The sequence below is a fragment of the Pleurodeles waltl genome, chromosome 12, assembly GCF_031143425.1.
Source record: "Pleurodeles waltl isolate 20211129_DDA chromosome 12, aPleWal1.hap1.20221129, whole genome shotgun sequence".
Lineage (NCBI taxonomy): Eukaryota > Metazoa > Chordata > Amphibia > Caudata > Salamandridae > Pleurodeles > Pleurodeles waltl.
Genome location: NC_090451.1, coordinates 533,527,511 through 533,549,527, shown reverse-complemented (window position 1 = coordinate 533,549,527; position 22,017 = coordinate 533,527,511). Strand labels below are relative to the sequence as shown.

Genomic DNA, 22,017 nt, shown 5'->3' with positions numbered 1-22,017 from the left:
TAGGATATGACCTCACCATTGTGAATAGCACCTGAAAAATATTCAGATGGTGGAAAAAAATCAAATAAAAATCAATGCTGAAATTTATGAAAATAAAGCTATATATTTATGTTTTCCATAATTTAGGATTTTAGCAGTCAGTCTATTTTTTGATAGATGATCGGAGAGAAAGACATTTTTAAATCCAGCCCAGTGGACAGTGCTGCTGTTTGGTTGTAAAAGACCTATTGTAGTATTATCTAGAATTTATAGTGAGGTTAAAATTCGTCAATTAATTACCATTGGTTGGCTATATTGTAACTCCCATTTCCTTGCTTATTATTTGATGGTTTGCCTTGCCCATCTTCTGTTTGTCACTCCTCTGGAGCATAGCCTCTTTATAATCCTCTGGATTTGGGTACCTTGTGTCCTTCCAGTACTCACATTTAGGGAACTACTTGTTTCACGTGTGCTTCTCCCCCATTCCCCCATGTTGCCATCACCCTAGTGTGCTGCTCACTGTCTCAAGTGGTTCTCCCCTCCCCTGCCCCATGTGTTCTTTTCCTCCAGTATGTGTTCTTTGGCCCAAGTTGCTGTTTTTCCCAGCCCCTGTGATGCTCTTTCCATCATTTGCTGATTCTATCCTGCTCTACCACCCACTCCTCCTTTGCCCCCTCATACACGCAGACTTTTTATTTTATTCATTTTGCAATTTTAAGCAAAACAATTTTGTTTTATTTACCAATCAAAGAGGCATCCATTATCTTGGACCGGTAAATAGAAAACTCATGTTGTACATAAGGTTAAAGCATTTTGCTGCCACCCAAACTCTCCAGTCGCACCACCACAACCCCCAATGATATGCAGCATAGTGACACGTCCCTGGCAAAGCTGATAGGTCCCAGAGGCATGACCTATTGACTTTGCCAATTCTTGTTTTGTTTTATTTTCATATTCTCTACTTTCTGGGGACTGCAGTTAAGAAAAGAGATCACAAAGGAATAGCTTTCACTATTTACAGCGGTCCCTACCCAATAGAGGTGTGAATTAATATTTCTGTGTGAGGTCACTTCCGTTAGATCTGGCACTGTGGTGAAGCGACATCTGGTGCAAGCAGAGGGCAGCCTGGAGTCACAGCACTGCAGTTCTAGTACAAGTGGCAGAGGCGTGGGTCTATTCAGTAAGATGTTAAAATACATTATACCACAAGCAGGGTGCATGAGAGGAGCTAAAGGGGCAGTGAGAAGGGAGACAAATGTGGATTGTTTGGAGTCCTAAGTGGAAGAAAAAACAATGTTTTGTAAAATAACCAAAAATTTGTAATACTTTCAAAACAGACATGATGTGTGTGTGCGCGTTTTTGCCCACGCGTCTGTAGAAACTGTGAAATCCGACAGACCCCTCACTATACCCAACTGAAAGCATCTGCACCCAACTATTTACCTGACAATACATTAGGGGGCTGTAACACCCTGAAAAACCCCTCCCCGTACACACACATACACACCTTCCCTCGAACAGGGGCGTAGCTTGGTCAGTAAGATTGGCGGGGTGAGCTTCAGGTTTTCCAACAATCACACTGGCACAAAATGGTCAAATACATTATACAAAAAGCAGGGTGCATGAGAGGGGCCTAAAGGAGAGTGGAAAAGGACAGAAATGCGGATTTGTAGGACTACTAAGTGAGCAAAAAGACATTTTGTAAAAATAACTAATTTTTTCGAAGACTTTCAAAATAGAGAGTGAGAGAGTATGTGTGCTTTTTGTCTGTGTACGTGAATGTCCCTGGAGAAATCTAACAGACACCTCATCATACTGACTGAAAGCACCTGTACCCACAATTTATCAGAAAATGCATTTATTGGGCGAAATATAACACTCCAAACACACCTCCTGAAACCACACCCCTCGAATATGGCTGCAGCACATGCTCTGCTTACACCAAGCAGATGCGCCATAGTGCCCTGTGTCCAAGCGGCTGAATTAATGGTTTGAACCGCTCCACTGAACACCCATCTCTGGGGCTCTCTTCTCATGCAGCCCCGTGCTAGCGACACAAATGACAGGTGAGACTCACAGCAAAGACACTTGGATCCTGCACCACTCCCTAGGTGTGCCTGCGTGTGGAGCTGCTTGGCCAATCGGAACCAGCCACTTTTTCAATTAGGGAGGTTATCTGCTTACATCATCTCACCCCCACCAAGCACCGATACAGACGGAAGAGGTATCATTAGAAAGAGACTCTCTAGACCACTAGACACCAGGGATTTTTTCTTTATTTTTAATGAAAGTGGGCTGGGTGCTGCCCACCTTGGGCATGGCCATGCCTTCCCCTCACATAAATGGAGACCAAAGTATTTCTGCTCCCCCGGGGACAGATAGGGTATTTACTCCTGATCTGCCCCCTCCACCTAATGGGTGGGTAGAAAGCCCACTAGACGCCAGGGAATATGAATATATATTTTGTATTTTATTTTTTAAACAGGTGTGGGGGCTGGCCATAGGCATGGCCCTGTCCCATCCCAAATAAATGGGGACACAGACTTTCTGCCTCCCCCAAACAGGAGACAGGTGGAAGTAATTACCCCAAATCAGCCACCCCAGACAGCATAATATAAGCCAGGGAATTGAAGAAAAAAAAAATGAGTGGGGGCTCCCACCATCATGGGCATGGGTTCGCCCCATACCCAAAAGAAGTGGGCAACAGTCTTTCTGCCCCCTCCCCCCTTTGACTAAACATCTCATCCCAATGGCAAGGAAGAGGGTCTTTGACCTTTTTGTGTTTTGACTTTGCATAGGGGCCAAGAGAGCGTGGCTAACTACCAATATCGTCCCACTTGCATTTTTGGACTTGGGTTCATTGCCACGTGGAAAAATCTACCAGACCCAGACAAATCTGAAAACTAAACGTCTGGGAGAGCCCATGGTGGTGTGCTTCTCACGTATCCCACACAATTTTCTTACCAACAATGCACTGCAAACCTCTAACTTTGCCTGAAATCACACATTTTCCCTACATTTCTGTAATGAAAACTTGCAGAATCCATAGGCATCCACAAACTTCTTACCACCTAGCATTGCCCCTTATGTGCTGATAAAAGCTCTGTTCCATCTGTGTGGGTGCCTAAAGCAGAGTCTGCCTAAAAACACATTTTAAAAACTGCCCTTTTTGGACCAGCTTTGGTTTCCCCCCCAATTTTCTCAAGTTTTTGGTTCTTCTCTGTCGCAAGCACTAGGTCTACCAACACAAGTGAGGCATCATTTTTATCAGGAGACTGAGGGGAATGCTGGTAGGAAATTTGTGCTGGCACGATGATCCCACATAAAAATGTGAGGAAAAAGTGTTTTGTTTGCTAAATTTGAGGTGTGCAGGGATTTCTGGGTAAGAATACTTTGGGGGAGCCACGCAAGTCACACCTCCCTGGACTCCCCAGGTGTCTAGGTTTCAGAAATGTCTGGGTTTGGCAGGTTTCCCTAGATGGCAAACGAGCCGGGACCAAACACGCAGGTGTCCCCTGCAAAAACAGGCTGTTTTGTGACAGATCATTTTGATGTATCTATAATATGTTCTGGCCCCTTCTCTGCCATGAGCCTTTGGCCCAACTACAGAAACGAGGTAGCATTTTTATCAGGAGACCTGAGGGGAAAACTGGGAGGTTGGAAACTTGTGGCGCCCCCTCAGATTCCACAACTTTCCATAACAGAAATGCAAGGAAAATATGTTTTTTTTTTAGACAAATTTGTAGGTTTACAAGGGATTCTGGGTAACAGACCTGGTGAGAGCCACACAATTCACCCATCCTGGATTTCCCTGGGTGTCTAGTTTTAAAAAATGTACAGGTTTGCTAGATTTCCCTAGGTGCCGGCTGAGCTAGGCCCCAAAATTCACAGCTAGGCACACTGGAAAAAAGGGTCAGCTTTGGGTGGAACAATATGATGTGTCCATGTTGTGTTTTGGGGGGTTTCCAGTTGCAGGCACTAGGCCTACCCATACAAGTGAGGTGCCATGTTTATTGGGAGACTTGGGGGAACCCTGGTTGGGAGGAAGTTTGTGGCTCCCTTCAGATTCCAGAACTTTCCATCACAGAAATGTGAGGTAAATGTGTTTTTAGACAAATGTTGAGGTTTCAATGGATTCTGGGTAAGAGACCTGATGAGAGCCACACAATTCACCTCATCCCGGTTTTCTCTGGGTGTCTAGTTTTCAAAAATGTTTGACAGGTTTCCCTAGGTGTCAGTTGAGCTAGGGCCCAAAATTCACAGCAAACCACATTGCAAAAATAGGGTCAGTCTTGGGTGGAAAAATGTGATATATGTCCATGTTGAGGTTTGGGCCATTTCCTGCTGCGGGCACAAGGCCTACCCACACAAGTAAGGTACTATTTTATCAGGAGACTTAGAGGAACACAGATTAGTAGAACATGTGTTATTACCACTTGTCTTTATCTGAATTTGCGCCTTCCAAATGTAAGGCACTGTGTAAGAAAGAATTCATTTTGAGAAATACCCTCTAACTCATATGCTAATATGGGAATCCACATATTCAGAGATGTGCAAATAACCACTACTTATAAACTCTGTATCTTGTACCCAGTTCAGTAATACATAGGTTTCCTTCATACCAATTTTTTCCTCTTTATATTTTATCAAATGAATTTCTGTATACCCGGTACACAATGGAAAACCATTGCCAGGTGCAGCTCAGTTATTGGCTCTGGGTACCTAGGGCTCTAGGTGAACCTACGAGCCCTATATATCGCCGCAACCAGAAGGGTCCAGCAGACGCAACGGTATGTTGCTTTTGAAAATCTGTCATATTTAGAAGTGACCGATTAAAATGTAGACACAAATTGCTGTTTTTTTCAACTCAATTTCAATATTCTACACAAATGACCCCTTGTTGAATTCAGAATTGTGTGTACTTTTCAGAAATGTATAACTTTCCAGGATTCACCTGTGGTTTCACACCGATTGCCACCACTAACTGGAAGGAGGCTGAAAGCACAAAAAATAGGAAACATATGTGCTATGTCCCAGTTAAATGCCAAAACTATGTTGAAAAATTAGGTTTTCTGATTCAAGTCTGCCTGTTCCTGAAAGCTGGGAAAATTGTGATTTTAGCACTGCGACCCCTTGTTGATGTCATTTTCAGGGAAAAAAATAGACGCATTCGTCTGCAGGATTTGTTCCCATTTTTCCCAAAAAACTCAAAATGTAGCTATAGTTTGTCAATTTTATCGGCTCCCACCAGGAGATTCCACAAACCCTAGGTACCTTTAGAATTCCCAGTATATTGAAAAAAAAAAAAAAAAAATACACATTTTGCGTGGATAGCTTATGTGGACAAAAAGTTATGGTGGCCTAAGAGTGAACTACCCTAAATAAGCAAAAAAAGGCTTAGCTTCTAGGTGCGAAGGGGTTAACAAAAAAAAAGGTTTTTTTTATTTTTATTATGGAGGTTTGTTAATAAAAGCGGTGATATGCATCGAGACACACACACACATAACTGCACCTAAATTATGTTTACATTAAATACTGGCCAATCGTATTTCAGTTGGGTTTTTGTTTTTAACAAAAAATAAATAAATAAAAGGATCTATTTAAAAAAAAAAAAAAAAAAAAAAAAAAAAAAAAGGCAGACGGGGGCCAAATAATACTACTACACTGACAGGAATGCAGGCCTGTTGGGCACTCTAATGTAGCCCTCTGGCAGGGTATACGGGTTTTCAGATTGTGCAGTAAACGTGATGCTCTTTCCGACAAGAGAAGATGGATGTGGGTGGGCAGTGAAGACGGCTGAAACTGAAAAGCATCGTGTAGGGTACTGCAAAGAAACCTCAAAATCCACGTGTGCAGAATAAACCGACGCCTGCAACGAAGAACGAACTTGCTTGAAGCAATATAAATTTAAAGTCACCTCCAAAGTTCTACTTATGAGTTCGGCGGTTAGGAAGGAAAATATAAGCAATGTCCTTTCTCTTCATCCTAACAGTAACAGGAATGAACATCCATTCCAGGGTGGAATTCAGCTGGAAAAGGAAACACAGGTTCTCTACGACTACAAATGTATTACATGTGTTCTGCTACTGGCACGTGCATAGCGCAGCGCCTGCCATGAGCATGACGCCGTGGCGTCGTTGGCTCGCTGAGGTGCCTCGACACGTCATTCTAGCGTTTCCATTAGTGACTGGCGTCTGAGTCACCTGTGAAGATATGTCCTGACCTGGGTCTTACAGGGTACTGGAGCCCTCCTGCTCCATGTAAGGATGGGGAAGGGGGCGGCGTGGTTTAAAGCCTTCCGTCAGAGGGCTTTTAATGCACATCAGTGCTGCGGTGGGTGTATGTCGGGCGTTCCAAGGGATAAAATACGTTACCTCCCGTCCCTCCCTCGCCTTCCTTTTAACCAATGAGGCCTCCCCTCTAGACCCTCCCTTCCCCTTTCAAAACCCCCCCCCACCCTTATCCCCCCCTGTTCTTTTGTCTAGCCCACGCTAGACGGTTTTCTTTCCCTTTCTTACCTGCACGGCGGGGCCTGGAGGTCGTCGATGGAGGCACTCCTCGGGACGCGGAGCTCCGCGAGGAGTGCTACGGCTGGGGCGCGTCTTGAACGAGCAGCATGGTTGCTCGAGAGGCGTGTCCTGGAGGCCGGCTGACGGGGTCAGCCGGCCCTCTGTGGCTGGGACGTTGATTTCCGGGTTTCAGCGCCGCGGAGCCGCGGGGAACCGAGGGAATTCAATTCTGAGATGCTCTCAGGTAGGACGGGCGTTCGGCCCGTGGTTTTTATGTATTTGATGAAATAGGTGACCTCTTTAGGGATTGGTGGAGCCCTGATTGGGGGGAGGACCAGGTGCCTATATAGAGGGTAGTTTTTTGGGGTTCAAGTCAGTGATTATTTGTTTACCATGCCTAAAGTTCCAGCAAAGAGACGTAGGATTGTCTCTTCTTCCTCGGAGGAGGAGGGGGGTGAGGCTAGCATTACTACTCCTGAGAACTCACAGGTACCTGGCAGGGGTACTCCCCTCATGTCCAGAGAGGAGGTTCAGGATATGATTGAGGTGGCGGTGACCAGGGCACTACAAGCAGGCGTGGCCAGGACTGGTCAGTCTAAATGTGCGCACTCATCGGTAGCAGCTAGGAAATCCTCATCGGAGAGTGAGGATGAGGCCCCATCGACGTCATCTGGGGGGAAATATGTTTCCAGAGAAGATATGTGGGAAGTGATGGCACATGTTCGGGACAATTTGGGTTTCCCAGTGTTTCAACCTGCAAACTCGGATTCTCATTTATTTCCTCAATATAAGACACCTTCAAAGTTTGCCATGCCTTTTCAGGGACCTGTGAGGGATATGGTGTTTTGTGAGTGGAAGGATGTGGATAAGGCTCAGGTTCCACGATTCCTTCAGAAACTTTACTTACTTGAGGGTGAGGAGGTTTTGCCTCCTTCAGTACGCCTGGACTCTATTTTGGCTACTCTGATTGGCAAAACGGCAGTCAATCCGGAGGATTGTGTGCCTACGGATGCCACTGACCGTAAAGTGGATTCGGGTCTTAAGAGGGCTTTTGCTGCGGAGAATCTGGCGCTGAGGGCAGGGATTTATTCTGCTTATGCGTCACAGTCATTGGTTCAAGACTTTGATAATCTGGCGGTGGCTGTACAGGAAGGGGCGGAATGTTCGGAGCTCCTGGCTGGTATGGAGCAGCAGGCCAGATTGTTGGCTGATGTGTCTTCGGATGTGGTCCGTACTTCGGCTCTGGCATCTGGGTCTTTGATTGGGGCTCGTAGGTCCCTCTGGTTGCGTTCCTGGAAGGCTGATCCAGGGGAAAAGGCGGCCTTGTTGAGACTGCCGTTTGAAGGTCGTACCTTGTTTGGAGAACAATTGCCATCCATGCTTTCCAAGGCTTTTAAGGAACGGAAGCATGCCTTACCTTATAAAGGGGGTTCTTCTTCGGGTAAAGGGTGGAAGAAACAGTCCAGATCTTCTCCTACTAGGGATGCTAAATCCTTTTCATTTAGGAAACAGCGTTTTCAGCCGCGTTTTTCAACTAAGAAGTCTGCTCCTGCGACCCGGGGTGGTTTCAAGAAGGGGTCCTGACAATCACTGTGGGCCTGGCAGAGGGCCGGTTGGGGGAAGACTGAGTCACTTTCTTTCGGCTTGGAAGGACAGTGTAAACGATCATTGGGTACTAGACATTGTGGCCAATGGTTATGTCATAGATTTTGTGGTGGTTCCTCCAGATTCAGGGGTACGTCCCACACCTCTGCCTTCAGAGGGGTCACGGAGAAGAGCATTATTGGACGGAGTGCGGGACTTACTGGTCAAGGGGGCCATTTCCCACGTTCCGCTAGACGAACGGGGTCAGGGCACTTATTCGGTCTTGTTTCTTGTGCAGAAAGTTTCAGGGGGATTTCGGCCGGTGCTCAATCTAAAGGAGGTGAATACCTGGATCAGGACAGTGCATTTCCGCATGCTGTCCATTCAGACTATTTTTCCATTTGTCAGACACAGGGACTTTCTGGTGTCACTGGATCTGCAGGACGCTTACCTACACGTACCAGTGGCAAGATCCTCTCAAAAGTTCCTGAGGTTTGCTGTGGGTCAGGACCATTATCAGTTTTGCGTTCTGCCTTTCGGTCTAAAATCTTCTCCTCGAATTTTCACAAAGGTGCTGGCTCCTCTAGTGGCTTTGCTTCATTCAGAAGGGGTATTTCTGCATCCTTATCTAGACGACATTTTGATTCATGCCCAATCACGAGACCTTTTGCAGAAGCAGGTGGTCCATGTTCTGGGGGTCCTGCAAAACCACGGGTTTTTAATCAATTGGGAGAAGTCAGACTTAGTGCCGTCCCAGGATCTGGTTTTTCTGGGAGCTCGGTTTCAGACTCTTCTTGGGTTGGTGACTGTCAGAAAAACGGTTGGGTGTCCTACAGGCTTTGGTAAAGAAGGTATTGTTGCGGTCTGCTCCCCGAGCTCTTCTATGGTTGCGTCTGCAGGGTCATTTGGCGTCGGTGATATTTCTGGTTCCTTGGGCACGTTTCCATCTCCTGTGCTTGATGACATGGTTCTTGAGAAGGTGGACACCAGGGTCCGGTTCTCTGAAGGACAGGGTTCCAGGGTCCGGATTGATTCACAGAGAGTTGCAATGGTGGTTGGATGCAGACCACCTGAGGATAGGGGTTTCTTTATCGCCTCTGAGACCCGTGGTGGTGACGACGGATGCCAGCCTCTCCGGTTGGGGGGCATGGATGGGGTCGGCTCAGATTCAGGGGTTTTGGTCCCCTCGGGAGGCGAGTCGGTCGTCGAATTGGCGCGAATTGCGGGCAGTATTCCTGGCTCTGGTCCATTTTCAGGATTCCCTGAGGGGTTCGGCGGTTCTGGTTCGCACAGACAACTTAGTGGCCAAGGCTTATGTCAATCGGCAAGGAGGGACCAGGTCAAGGGCTCTGTTCAATCTAGTCAGGGAGATTTTTGTGTGGGCTCAGGAGTGGGTTCCTTCTCTCAGGGCTACGTACATTCGGGGGGTGGTGAATGTTCGGGCGGATCTGCTGAGCAGAGTGATTCCTTCCTCTCAACTTTTCTCTCTCCGGAAGTCTCTGTTTCAGCATCTGGTTCAGCTTTGGGGTCTTCCAGTGCTGGATGTGTTTGCGTCAGTAGGGAATGCGAAAGTGGATCGCTTCTGCTCCCGGTTTCGATGTCCCCAAGCATGGGAGGTGGACGGGATGTCATGTCCTTGGCCGCAGGGCCTTTTGTATGCGTTCCCTCCTTTTCAACTACTCAGGGCGTTTCTGTTACGTGTGAGGGATTTGGGGTCCAGGGTTGTCCTAATTGCGCCACTTTGGCCGAGGGCGAATTGGTTCCCCTTGTTGAGGCTGATGGCGGAGGGGAGGATGTGGCCTCTGCCTCTTTGTCCGTCTCCCCTGGAGTTTCCCTGCCTCCCATTGGGGTCATTGAGAAGGTTACACTTGACGGCCTGGAAGTTGAACGACGGGGATTGACAGGTCTGGGGGTGCCGGTAGCTTTGAGTTCTACATTGCTGGCTTCGAGGAGAGGTTCCACTTTGCTTTCTTATGGTAGACAGTGGAAGGTGTTTTCGTCATGGTGCTTAAGTCGTGAGTAAGATCCTACCTGCGCTTCTATCTTTGAGGTGATGCAGTTCCTGCAGGACGGTGCTCATTTAGGGTTGTCAGTGGCATCTCTTCGGGTGCAGTGGGCGGCTATTCAGGCATTCAGAGGACCATGGCGTAATCTTCAGGATGAAGGGCGCTTGATGCCGAGATTTTTTCAAGGGCTTGTTAATTTATTTCCTCGCCCGGTACGTTCTTTTCCTTCATGGGATCTGTCCTTGGTTTTGGATGTGTTGACGGAGCCCCCTTTTGAACCTTTGGGGGACTGTGATTTGCGCCATCTATCTTTGAAGACATTCTTTTTGGTAGCCATTACTTTGGCTCGTCGGTTGGGGGAATTGGGGGCATTGGCTTGTTCCTTTCCTTTTTGTAAGATTTTTCACGATCGGGTGGTTCTGGTTCCGGTACCTTCCTTTATTCCAAAAGTAAATTCTTCGTTCCATTCCCGGCAGGAGGTCATCCTTCCTTCATTTTGTCCGAATCCCTCCTCAAGGGAGGAGGTCCGTTTGCATTCGTTGGATGTGCGCATGGTTTTGTTGGAGTATCTGCGGGTGGTGGCTCTTTTTCGTAAAGGGGATTCACTGTTTGTTAATTTTGGTCCGGCTCGCAAAGGTGAAAAACCTTCCACGGCTTCCTTGAGTCGGTGGGTTCGATCTTTAATTCTGTTGGCCTATTCCTTGAAAGAGGTGGTTCCTCCTCAAGGGATTCAGGGGAGATCTACCAGAGGCATGGCGGCTACGGTGGCGGAGCTTCAGGGGACTTCCGTGGTGGAAATTTGCAGGGCCGCCACTTGGGCTTCTCCTTCGACGTTTGTGCGTCATTATAGGCTGTCGGACTTGGGTAGTTTGGAGTCGGTGTTAGGTCACCGGGTCTTATCCTCTATGAGATAATGTTTGGGATGTTCTTGGTGCAGGATATTAAATAAAGGTCTTGCAACTCGATGTCCGTCTCCTGTGTGTTTTCTTGCTATGTCTCATTGGTTAAAAGGAAGGCGAGGGAGGGACGGGAGGTAATGCTTCCATTTTCTTACGATAATGGCATTACTCCTAGTCCTACTCCCTCGCCTTCCTTTTCCGTTCCCTCCCACCCTCCCGGTACGGACTGTCCGAGTTGCAGCTTGGGCTTGGTTTTTGTACAGGAGGGGATAAGGGTGGGGGGGGTTTTTGAAAGGGGAAGGGAGGGTCTAGAGGGGAGGCGGGAGGCCTCATTGGTTAAAAGGAAGGCGAGGGAGTAGGACTAGGAGTAATGCCATTATCGTAAGAAAATGGAAGCAATATTTGTGTGCGTCGGTTTCTGCTGGCAAGTTTTACATTTCTCTTACTGAATTTATCCGCATTGTGAAACTCAAGCCAGAATGGCAACTTGGGGATATGCAAGTTTTAATTAAAAACACATTATTACAGGAGACCAGGCCCGGCAATCCGGATGGTGAGCAGAAACCTTGACAGCCTTTTAAAAGCACATACACTACTAAGCACAATAACTAATGCAACAGCAAGAACGGTTGGTGATGCAAGTAGAACTATATGGAGAAATGGGCTAGCCAGGGAATTCATGGGCAGAGCCGAGCTGAGCCAGTGACCTCTAAGAGCTAAGCAGAAGCTGAACCAGGCTGTCACATTTAGACCGTCTCATACAGCGCTAGATATATTTAGGAGCGGCCCCTCTGCTATGGCAAAGCATTGTTGCCCCACTGACAAAAAGCTGAAAAATAAAGGGATAATAAAAGTATTAGATTACCCCTTTATTTTTCCGCCTTTGTGGGGTGGGGCCAGCCCCCTTCACGTCAAGTGGAGGAGGAATGGTAATGCGCTTCTAAGTGTGCATGTCAGTTTGGCTGGCCGTACAAGGCCAGCCAAACTGACATGCCTTCTTAGAAACTCTCCACCCGGCTGTATTTTACAGTCGGGTGGAGACCAAGCGCAGTGCACAACTCTCCCCCTGATCGGCATTTCTGCCTGCTCAGGCCAATCGCAGCACTTCTTTAATGCTGTGTAACAGCATGAAAGAAGCATTGTGATTGGTTGGGGAGAGAAGAAGAGGAGGCTGCAGCGGCGCATAAATTGGGGGGGGGGGGGGGGCAGGTAAAAAAAAAATATATATATATATTTTTTAATTTAACTGCCATTCCCCCCTCCCCCCCGCCACCGCGTGCTGCCCCCGCCACCCCCTCCCTTCCTGGTAGAAGTCGCACCTGGATATATTTTTAAATTATAGACTTAGAGCTGCATGTATGAGTGAATACCGGGGATTCCCGCAACAGCCTATGGAACTTTCATCATTTACCATGGTGATCACATCAGTAACTAACTAGTGTATGGGGCATAAATGGCTGTCGAGAAGGCATCACCGAATGTTGTCCTTCTCTCAAAAGATCTGGGGAGAGCAGAATTAGGCGATGAGTTAAACAGACGAAGAATGGGGCTACTGCTGTGCACAAACTGGTTCTCTCATGAGTAATTGATGAACGATCCACTTTAAGTATCTCCAAAACTTTATCACACACCAGTAATTTTAAAGCATTGCAGCTTGGATATGGATGCCTAAGCATGGACGCTGTGGAGTGCCCAAGGCTGGCTTTCTACACCGGACATGGTGCTCCCCTCAGATATGTGGATACTTGTATTCCGTACTGGACCCGAGGTAGCCCTAATGGGGCTGTTTAAGGAGATTCACCCGCCCCCCCCACCCACCCGAGCACTCACAGATTCACAGCAATTGCTTTTAGGAGCGATGAGGAAGGCTTTTTACATGTAGTACACTGTTGCATCGGGGACGGCTTAGGGAGCTAAGCTATTGTAATAGACTGATGGAGTGTTACGGGAAATCACGGCTAAGGCCCAGAGGCCTCTGGTTGCCACATAGAACATACTTCCCGGGCATGGCAGAGAATAAGGAATGCCCAAGTAAGCATTAAAGTGATGAGGTCTAAAAATACCTGTGACAATAAACTGTGTGTCCTATGTCATACAATGACAGATCTTGATGTTCATGTCAATTCAGTCATATTGATGTATGTATTCATTGGTTCCTCAATATGTGCATCCAATGTAAAATTTCTTGTTTATTTGTTATGACCAGCTACGCTATATACGTTTTGTGAGCTGTGTCCTAGGTGTTGAAATATTATTGACTGATGTGTAATAAGCTGTAAACCCAATAAACAAAATAATAAAACATAAGCTGATCCAGTAAAAAATAGTTAAGTAAATACTGCACAAATATTTTCTAAATCACCAAAGTTACATATGTTGTGCTAAATATTCAGTTATGAATCGAGCACTGCAATAAAAGGTGGCTCTAGGCTTTCAAATGTATACTCTTAATGATTAAAGTGAAACTATAGGTCTCAGAGTTCAAAGTGCAGTTTGGTTAAAGCAGGAACAAGCTGAAGGTAGCAGACGACATGGGTCCTCTTGGCTGCGTGTGCAGTGTTTTTTTTTTCCGGCGTGGTTGCGTCGTGAAGACTCCTCATCGTTCTTGGTTCCTGCACAAAAGAGACTGTAGGGGGCAACTGGTGGACTAATCAGGCTAAACCCAAGGTGTGGTTCAGCTCTGGAGGGTCTCAGGACCCCGTTGGCCCACTTAGACTCAGGCTGGGGGGCTCGGTTGCAGTTGTGCTTTTTGGTGACAGGTTTTCCACGGTCCGGGGCTCTTGCAGATCTTCTTGGGTGCCTGCAGAGTGCAGGAGAGTTTAGGGGCTTTACAACGAGTGAAGGGTATAGCCAATGGGCTACTTACCCTTGGGGTCACTACACCCCCGATATGACCACTTTGTGTGGGGAGTGGGCATAACTCTGTCCCAGAGTTCCTAATTCTGCCATCACCAAGTTGGTGGAATTTTCTTAGAATGGGGTACATCAGGCAGCTCACTTTAGGGGTGTGTCTGCCCTGCGTGTATTCCACACCTCCTAACATAGCTAATTTCATGCCTGTCCTGGTGCTAAATGGGCCTCAGGGCAGGGGGTGGCCTCCTATAGGTCTGGGGAATGCCAAGGTCGCATATGAAAGGCAGCAGGGACTTTGAAGTCCATAGGCTTGGTATGCTAAATCACTAGCCACCCTGCTGGAGGTGTGAACACCATCCTCCGAAGCAGGCATTGTTTCCGACCTCTGAGAGTTGGGTTCACAATGGCACGGACAATTTAATTTCTTGCTAAGTCCCATGCTAACTGGTTACACACCCACCGCACTTCGTACATGCAGGGTATAAGTTCAGGTAACGGCCATGCTGTCTGACTACTGTATGAAAATTAACACAACACTCCGGGAACGTCCATTTAGAAAGCAAAGCACTCCTTTACCATGCAGACCCTCCTGTGCAGCACTATAGTTAGGAGAATGCAATTGTACATGTCACAGCTCAGCTCCAGCCGTTTTGCCTCAGGAGTCCACGAGGAGCCTAGCATTAGCTCAAACCAGGCTCAAGTGTTTAATGTCTCACCCATCCCCACTTGTAGGCAGCCTGGTCAGTTACACCATCTGACCTGTGCCATTTGTGCTGGCAGCAGTAAAAGCTTCTAAACTGTGAAGGTGACTGTTTCTATAACTGCACTGTTCAACACACCTCTGCTGCAATTCCTCTGCCCCAGTCACATTAAATACACCCTCCACCGCCCGCCCCTCGTTTTCTCAGCGTTCAAAGCGGAGGGAAACCCTACCCTGGCCGCGTTAGGCATCACAGAATATCCAATTAAGGTTATTTATACAAAATACTTTTATCAACTAAAACACGCTAAAAAGCATTAAAAAAAAGAAAGAAAAGAAAATGAGTTAAGTTTTAAAAGCACTCTACAGCTGCTTCTATACAAGTCAGTGGGACCATCGTTGTACACGTGGAAAGTTCGCTCTGCAAATCAGTGCCTCAGCTTGTAGCCTTCAGCAGAACTTGGGTCATAAGGGAGGTCAGACTGCGAAGAAAGATGGTGGGTCTGGCAATGAATGGGACACCATCATGCTGGCATTAGAATCCAAATCAGTGGAGCACCCACCATGAGGTTAAACAAGATGCAACTAAGCCACAACACTACTGTAAATTACTATAGCATGCTCCTCAGATTACACAGTATGCATACTGTGTCCTACGATGGCGAGAAAAGATGTAAGAAGGGTTTTTTATTTCAAACAAAAGTTCTAGAAGAGGCAAGTCGAGGCAAAAACATTTCCGTCACTAGCATTGACAATAGCAATATGTATAGCTTATGAATGCGCTGTCACGCCACACCTAAAAATCCATGTACTTGAACCTCCTCCCATCTGAGCTGCTGCCAGAGAAAAATTCCATAAGTTATCTAGTTTTCTAAGACACTTTAATAACATTACAATGGCATGTGTGAGCCACTGAAAGTTCAAGCAGCTCAACAAATAAACAAATTGATCACAGCTGCATGGAGGGCAAGCACTTTTTTTGTGCATGCACTCAACTATTGCCCAATCAAAACATGTACTCCTGGCTCCCCATATGTGGGTGGAGCCAACACTCCTCTCCTGATGATTCTCACATAAATGTCCGGCGACAGCTGTACTGTCAAATCATGCCCTGATATGTGTAGAGGTCAAGTATAAATGGAGATGCTTATACAGAAAGAGCAGAATGTATTGCTCTGGATGGGTAAAATGTTGATTTATCGGTTTATTTTCATATTTATTTACATATATATATTTAATAATAGCTGTTAAAAATCATTGTTTCACTGACTATGCATACTGTTTTCAAATATTAGCGGCATGGGGATGAGTATGTACTATACAACTATGTATTGAAGAGCAATTACAAAAATAAAGATGTGGAGTTTGAGGTGGGAGGCTTTGCGCAGCTAAAAGGTCATTTTATTTCTTTGAAGCAGTGAGGCCTGTCCTAGGAGCATTGGCAATATCTTCAAGTGTTGTAGTTTACTACTGGGACCACATTGCTGTATCCCTTAAGCTGAGCAACCAAGTTCTGCCTTTTAGTACTTATGCCTCTCACTTTACCAGGGCTAAGCAGTCAAAACCCACTCCAGAAAATGAGGTTGGGTTAAAAACTCAGAAAAACTATGGCATTTTAAATAATATTTAGACATTTTTATTCATTTTTAGCAATCAATAGGTAGTTGATTTTGATAAAAAGATCATAAAAAAGACATACATGCATTACATGACAAGAAAATAAACATTTAAACACCTTTCAATCCCCTAGTTCTGCACATAGACATATAAGGAAACCACGTATTAACTAGAATGTGTGACACGGCCAAGGGCGCTATGGAGAAGGAATTTCTAGCAGAGGTCTGTTCCATAACTGCACTGGCCCTGTTGTGTGCAAGGCTGTGCAAGGGGCCCTGTGACTGCACACTCATGTTAAGCCTAAACAGTGGTGCTCCTGTCTGACGTGGCGCAACAAGGATAGGAGCAGGGGTGGTATCAGGTGGGAATATCTGTAATCTCTCCCCAATGCAGGGAATGGGCATAGTAATCCATTACTCCCAGCCGAGTACCTTCGGTAGGGACAGGCACGGATGGACTGGCAGCAGTGAGGGCCCAAAACCAGAAAGGAGCAGGTAGGCCCCCACTTGTAGCCCTGACAGCCCGAGTTTCCACAGTGAAGGAATAACAACAGTCTCAAAGGAACAGCCCAGACCAGCAAAATGTATGGTGACTTCAACAAAGTGCACCGAATCTGCTCCTCCACTTTGATCCACAATCCAAGCACCATGGGAGGGCAGGGTGGGTGGCAGGGGGCATGCTGCTACCGGAGAAGAGCCTCTTAAGATGACTAGTAACCAGCAGACAATGGTCACTCCCTTGTCTGTTGTGGGAGCTACAGACCGCAGATGGACTCGCCACCAGAAAAGCTCAACTGTGGCCGCTGGTTAACAAAATAAAAGCTCTTCCACAAACTGTTTAAGTTATCGGTAAAGTGGGTCCTAGCTCAGCGTCCCCGATTAGAGGCTCCCTGCTCGACCTGGCCTGCCCCTGTCGTGCCTGATGACATCCAAGCTGTGGAAACAAATTGTTTTTCAAATGCCATTTTATTTTCTCTTCGGGGTACGCTGGGGGACTGAGTGCTGAGTGAAAGTCCAATAAATCTTTGAAACGAGTCTTCTTCTAACGTTTCTTTAACCTAGTTAAATGTTAACAAAAGCACCTCTCCGGAAGGGAAAATAATAATAAAAAATACACTCGCATGGAATACCATTATATTGGGCATTAAGAACAGAAATTACTTATAATGCTTAGAAATGGTAACAAATGCAATATGAAGCGGCATATTAAACACGTTATCACGTATCACTGTGGAAAGAGGCTGCACAGCTTATTCATGCAACAACAACAGTGAGCAATGGTTTTATCCACGAATTATGAAACTAGGTGCTACTTTACTAACAGTCTTAAATTGTAAAAAACTATGTGCCGCGTTACTACCAGTCTTAAGCCGTAAAAGGACAAGCGCAGGAGCCCAAGGCTTTTGTCCGAAGCCCACTGCGAGCACTGCCGAATGTTGGCGTTCTCGGGACCAGGGCTCCCCAGCCCCGATTACACTTTATGCCTCTCATCAATCAAGAGACACTTCCTGTCATCTCATTTTTTGGGCTTGTTCTCATCCCTGCTTTAACCCTTTGTCACTTTCTTCCCATCTTTCTCCTACTGTTCCTTTCTCCCATTCCTCTTTCTCCCTCTTGCTCTGCGCCAAAGGCTGGGGGTGCACAATAAGTCATGATGCCTAGAAATGAGTGTCGGTGGACCCCACCTACAACCCCCGGCTCAAATTAAGCACTGTTACTAACCACTGATACACGCATTCAGAATAGTAGATGTTGACACATTTACACAAACTACTGAGAGGTGTATATGAATATGCAAAGTGTGTTCATTACTGTGAACAGTGTCTTTTAGTGTAAATTTTTTTATCGAGCGTAAAAGGATAGCCTCTCCAAACACAAGAGCTTCCTAAATAGGAATCAATCTGCTGGCCACTCCGACATGTTATTATATAATCCCCCATTCAACAATCTGCTCAATGAAAGGAGAGAAACAGATGTGAAATCAATTGGGGAGTCTGGATACCTTTGCAGCGCACAATGATCTACCTTGTCTATGTCCCTGCCCTGCTGCTGCCTTCGTTTTGCCCACTCTGCGAGCTTGCAGAGCTGCTCCCTGGGTGTCTGCTGTGGTTGACTGCTGGAAGATTGTGCAGTTCCTGCCATGACGTGCTTGCTCTGTGTGCGAGTGAGGCCCGCATTGCTGGTAAATCCACCAGGACATCCAAAGAGAATACATTTACATGGAGTTCCTCTCGTTGAAACTCATGCACACAAGGGTTAGCCTGAAAATCTGGCAAGGACCTAGCCTTGCTGGATTCACCATCTCTAACCTAAAGGCAACCTGTCAAGTAAGGGTGCAACCATTTACTACAAATGAGTTTACCTTTTGCCTTAGTGTTTTAAATATAACCCTAGTGCTGAGGTTTCTCAATGCCAGATGTACATGCCAATTATCAAAGTAAGTTAAAATGTTAGACATCTACTTGTTTTCCTTTTAATTGCAAGTGGAGAGGGGAATCGCACTACTTCATGTTTCTGCTAAGCGCAAATATTTGCCATACACCCTATACAATCTGTTTAACCTAACGGATGGCAGGGATGCATCTTGTTTGGGGTCAAGGGCAACAAGTTTTTATGTTTACTTTGTCCTTGGGACAAGTAGGCCCAACCCCCTGCAGCACAAACCCTTTGGCTGCCTGTTTACAGAGAGTGGAACTCTCTGCAGTTGAGGTAATGTGTTTCCAAAAGATAATGCTGTCCGAACTTGTATTTATGGTTCATTATTTGAAAGCCTTCATTGTTAGGGTGCGTGCTGTAAATAAATGTTTTAAGGTCACACTTCACTACTGACGTTGGTTCCAGTACAAAAAAAAAAACCGTGTACACACATGTTTGAAAAGTTTAGGCTAAGAGGCTAAGTATAATGCTCCCAGAATGCTCTCTGATTATATGCAAATGAAGTGTCATTTAGTAAAATGTATTGATGCATGCTAGTATTTCCCAAAAATATTTCTAATGGAAAATCAGTGTAACCATTTTCAACAAGATTATGGGAAGCATGAAAATAAACAAACACTGACAAAGCCAACTGATCTGACATATTTTTATAAGTCTTTTAGTTTCATCAATGCGTGTCTTGTTTTGACATGGCTTTTGTAACACTTTATTGTTGTGGGAGCTACCAGGCCCTCAACATTGTAACAAACATTGGCAAAACCCCCCCAAAAAGTTTTTGAACTCTTAAAGCACACGTTGCCACCAGCGGCATAACAAAGGCCCGCAGCCGCCCTCCAGGGGGCCCCTTCAGCACAGCACCTGCCCTGAGTGAGTCTGGAGAGGGGGCTCCTCCATGTTCTTTGCAAAGGGGCACCCTCCAGTTTCGTTACGTCACTGATTGCCACTGTAGTTCCTGACACTGAACAAAACTACTTTGTGTGCCAATATGCTCCTTGTGGAAGAGCAGAATGCGATCACTCACAGTAAAGCCAGCCGAAAGAGAGAGAAATAGAAGTTTAATAAAAACAAAATGTCTTTGTTAACACCAGACCTAATTAGGGACAAAGACCCACATGTAGGTAGCATTTTGCATGTCGCAAACAGCGACTTTCGCTGTTTGCGACGTGCAAAAAGCACATTGCGATGCACAAACCCAGTTTTCCGATTCAGTAACCTGGTTACCGAATCACAAAACGGGTTTCGACTCGCAATTAGTAAGGGGTGTTCCCTTCCTAATTGCAACTCGCAGTGCAATGTAGGATTGTTTTGTGACCGCGAACGCGGGCGCAAACCAATCGCAGTTTGCACCCATTTCAAATGGGTGCTAACACTTTTGCAAAAGGGAAGGGATCCCCATGGGACCCCTTCCCCCATTGTGAATGTCACTGTAAACATATTTTCAGAGCAGGCAGTGGTCCTGCGGACCACTGCCTGCTCTGAAAAAATGAAACGAAAACGTTTCATTTTTCGTTTTTGTTATGCATCTCGTTTTCCTTTTAAGGAAAACGGGCTGCATTACAAAAAAACCCCAAAAAACCTGCTTTATTGAAAAGCAGTCACAGACATGGTGGTCTGCTGTCTCCAGCAGGCCACCATTCGCGAGGGGGTCGCAAATTGCGACCCACCTCATGATTATTCATGATGTGGGCATTTGCGAAGCCCTTGCGAATCACAGATGGTGTCAAGGACACCATCCTACATTCGGATTTGCGACTCGCAATTTGCAGGTCACAAATCTGAACCTACCTACTTGTGGCGCCAAATTCTTAAAGAAAGTCACAAAAGTGCACACATGGTATATGTCGTACCCCTATAAAATATTTGTGAACTGTATTTTAGCATGGGTAAATACGATGTGTAGATTTGCTCATGTGAAAATCTATTGAGCATTTGCAAGTTCATTTTCCCTCCAGCCACTTTCTTCCCAACCCTGGAAGAAGTTCTAATTCTGCCATTGTCAGGAGTAAATGTCCAACCTTTCTTATTATGGGAAAATATTAGAGAGAAGCTGGTAAAAATCTTTAAAACATGCAGGTTAGTAGGTTTGCAGACTCAAAGGCATTCCAGCCCTGGAACTATTGCTTACTGCTTCCTCCAGCCCCAGTATGTAGATCTGCAGAAAGGTGGCAAAATAAGGAAATTGCTACAGTAGGGATTGAAACTCCAAGTATTCAAGCCCTACTATGGTAGTAGCCCTGGGATAATCAGAGAGGCTATTAATTGCTGCCATAATTTGTCGCCACACTACATGGCACCAAAGGGACAAGTAGATCTTTTTACAGGACAAGTAGATTTGAGAAGCAACCTGTCCCCTGGACAAGAAGATATTTTAATAAATTCCACACCCCTGGGATGGTATCAGATGTTAAAGCCTACAAGATCTGTGTAACCTGGTGGATACTTTTGATGTAACAAGCCTGAGAGTGTACGGTCTTTGGAACCTATGGAACCTAAAGAGCAGCTTTTAGCTTTGGTGTTTGAAGCAGACCCTGAAAGTAAGGTAGAGTTGGATGGAGACACTGCTTTCAGGTGTGGGTGCAGGAGAAGATGGAGGTGGGGGGCATCCAATTAGTGGCACAGGATGAGGTGCTCCCTCACGAGATGAGCTTTCAGCTTCTTTCTAAAGTGGAATTGCAGAGCTCCAAAAGGCATGTCTTCATTTATTTTCTTTTTTTCACGTATTGTTTTCAAATCTAGCCGTTCATTGATTCTATAGTTTACAGTTAACATCTGAAATGAGAAGCTTTCTTCCTGGTAAAATGGATTGTTGGTTATTGCTGCCTTGTAAGGTATTTTGATTCTGTTGTTGCCAGGAGGTCTCAGAGAAACTCCATGTATCGATGGAAGACCATGAGGGAAGAGAACAGATTCTTCAGATACTTCTCAAATTATCAACAGCATTAGGATAATGGAGGGGCCTATGTCGTCGAGTTAGCGTTAAGAGAAATAGATGAACCAGTAAAGTACCCAATTATAAAATACCACAAGTGACATGACCATATTAATCTTGGATTGAGCATCAAGGGTATCGAAGATGGCTGAGAGATCAGGCAAGGAGATCCAGCAGGACCAACACCGAGGAGTTCTATTACCTAACACGAACGGCACCATGCATGACGTGGAAGCTTCCTGTCTCCCTGTTGCAGCTTGGTCTGAAACCAGACTGAGAGGTTTGTAGGAGAACTTGACGTTAACCTGGTCCTGTGGTTGCGTGGTGACCATTTACTTGATTGGGATTTTGAGGAAAGGCAAGTTTGTGATGGGACAATGGCTGTACAGGTCTTAAAGGTCAAGGTTTACTTTGAGTTAACTGTGAAATGCAAGGGGTGCATTTACTGTGTTAAAGATGTTAACGCTTCTTTGGGGAAATGTCCGTTGATATCATACCACACTATG

General features: G+C 45.9%; 1 protein-coding gene across 4 annotated transcripts in view; it reads right to left on the bottom strand.

The window, feature by feature from the left end:
• The window catches only part of ST3GAL2 (ST3 beta-galactoside alpha-2,3-sialyltransferase 2), a 235,769-nt gene that overhangs the window by 71,994 nt on the left and 141,758 nt on the right, over positions 1-22,017 (bottom strand). The window lies entirely within an intron of this gene.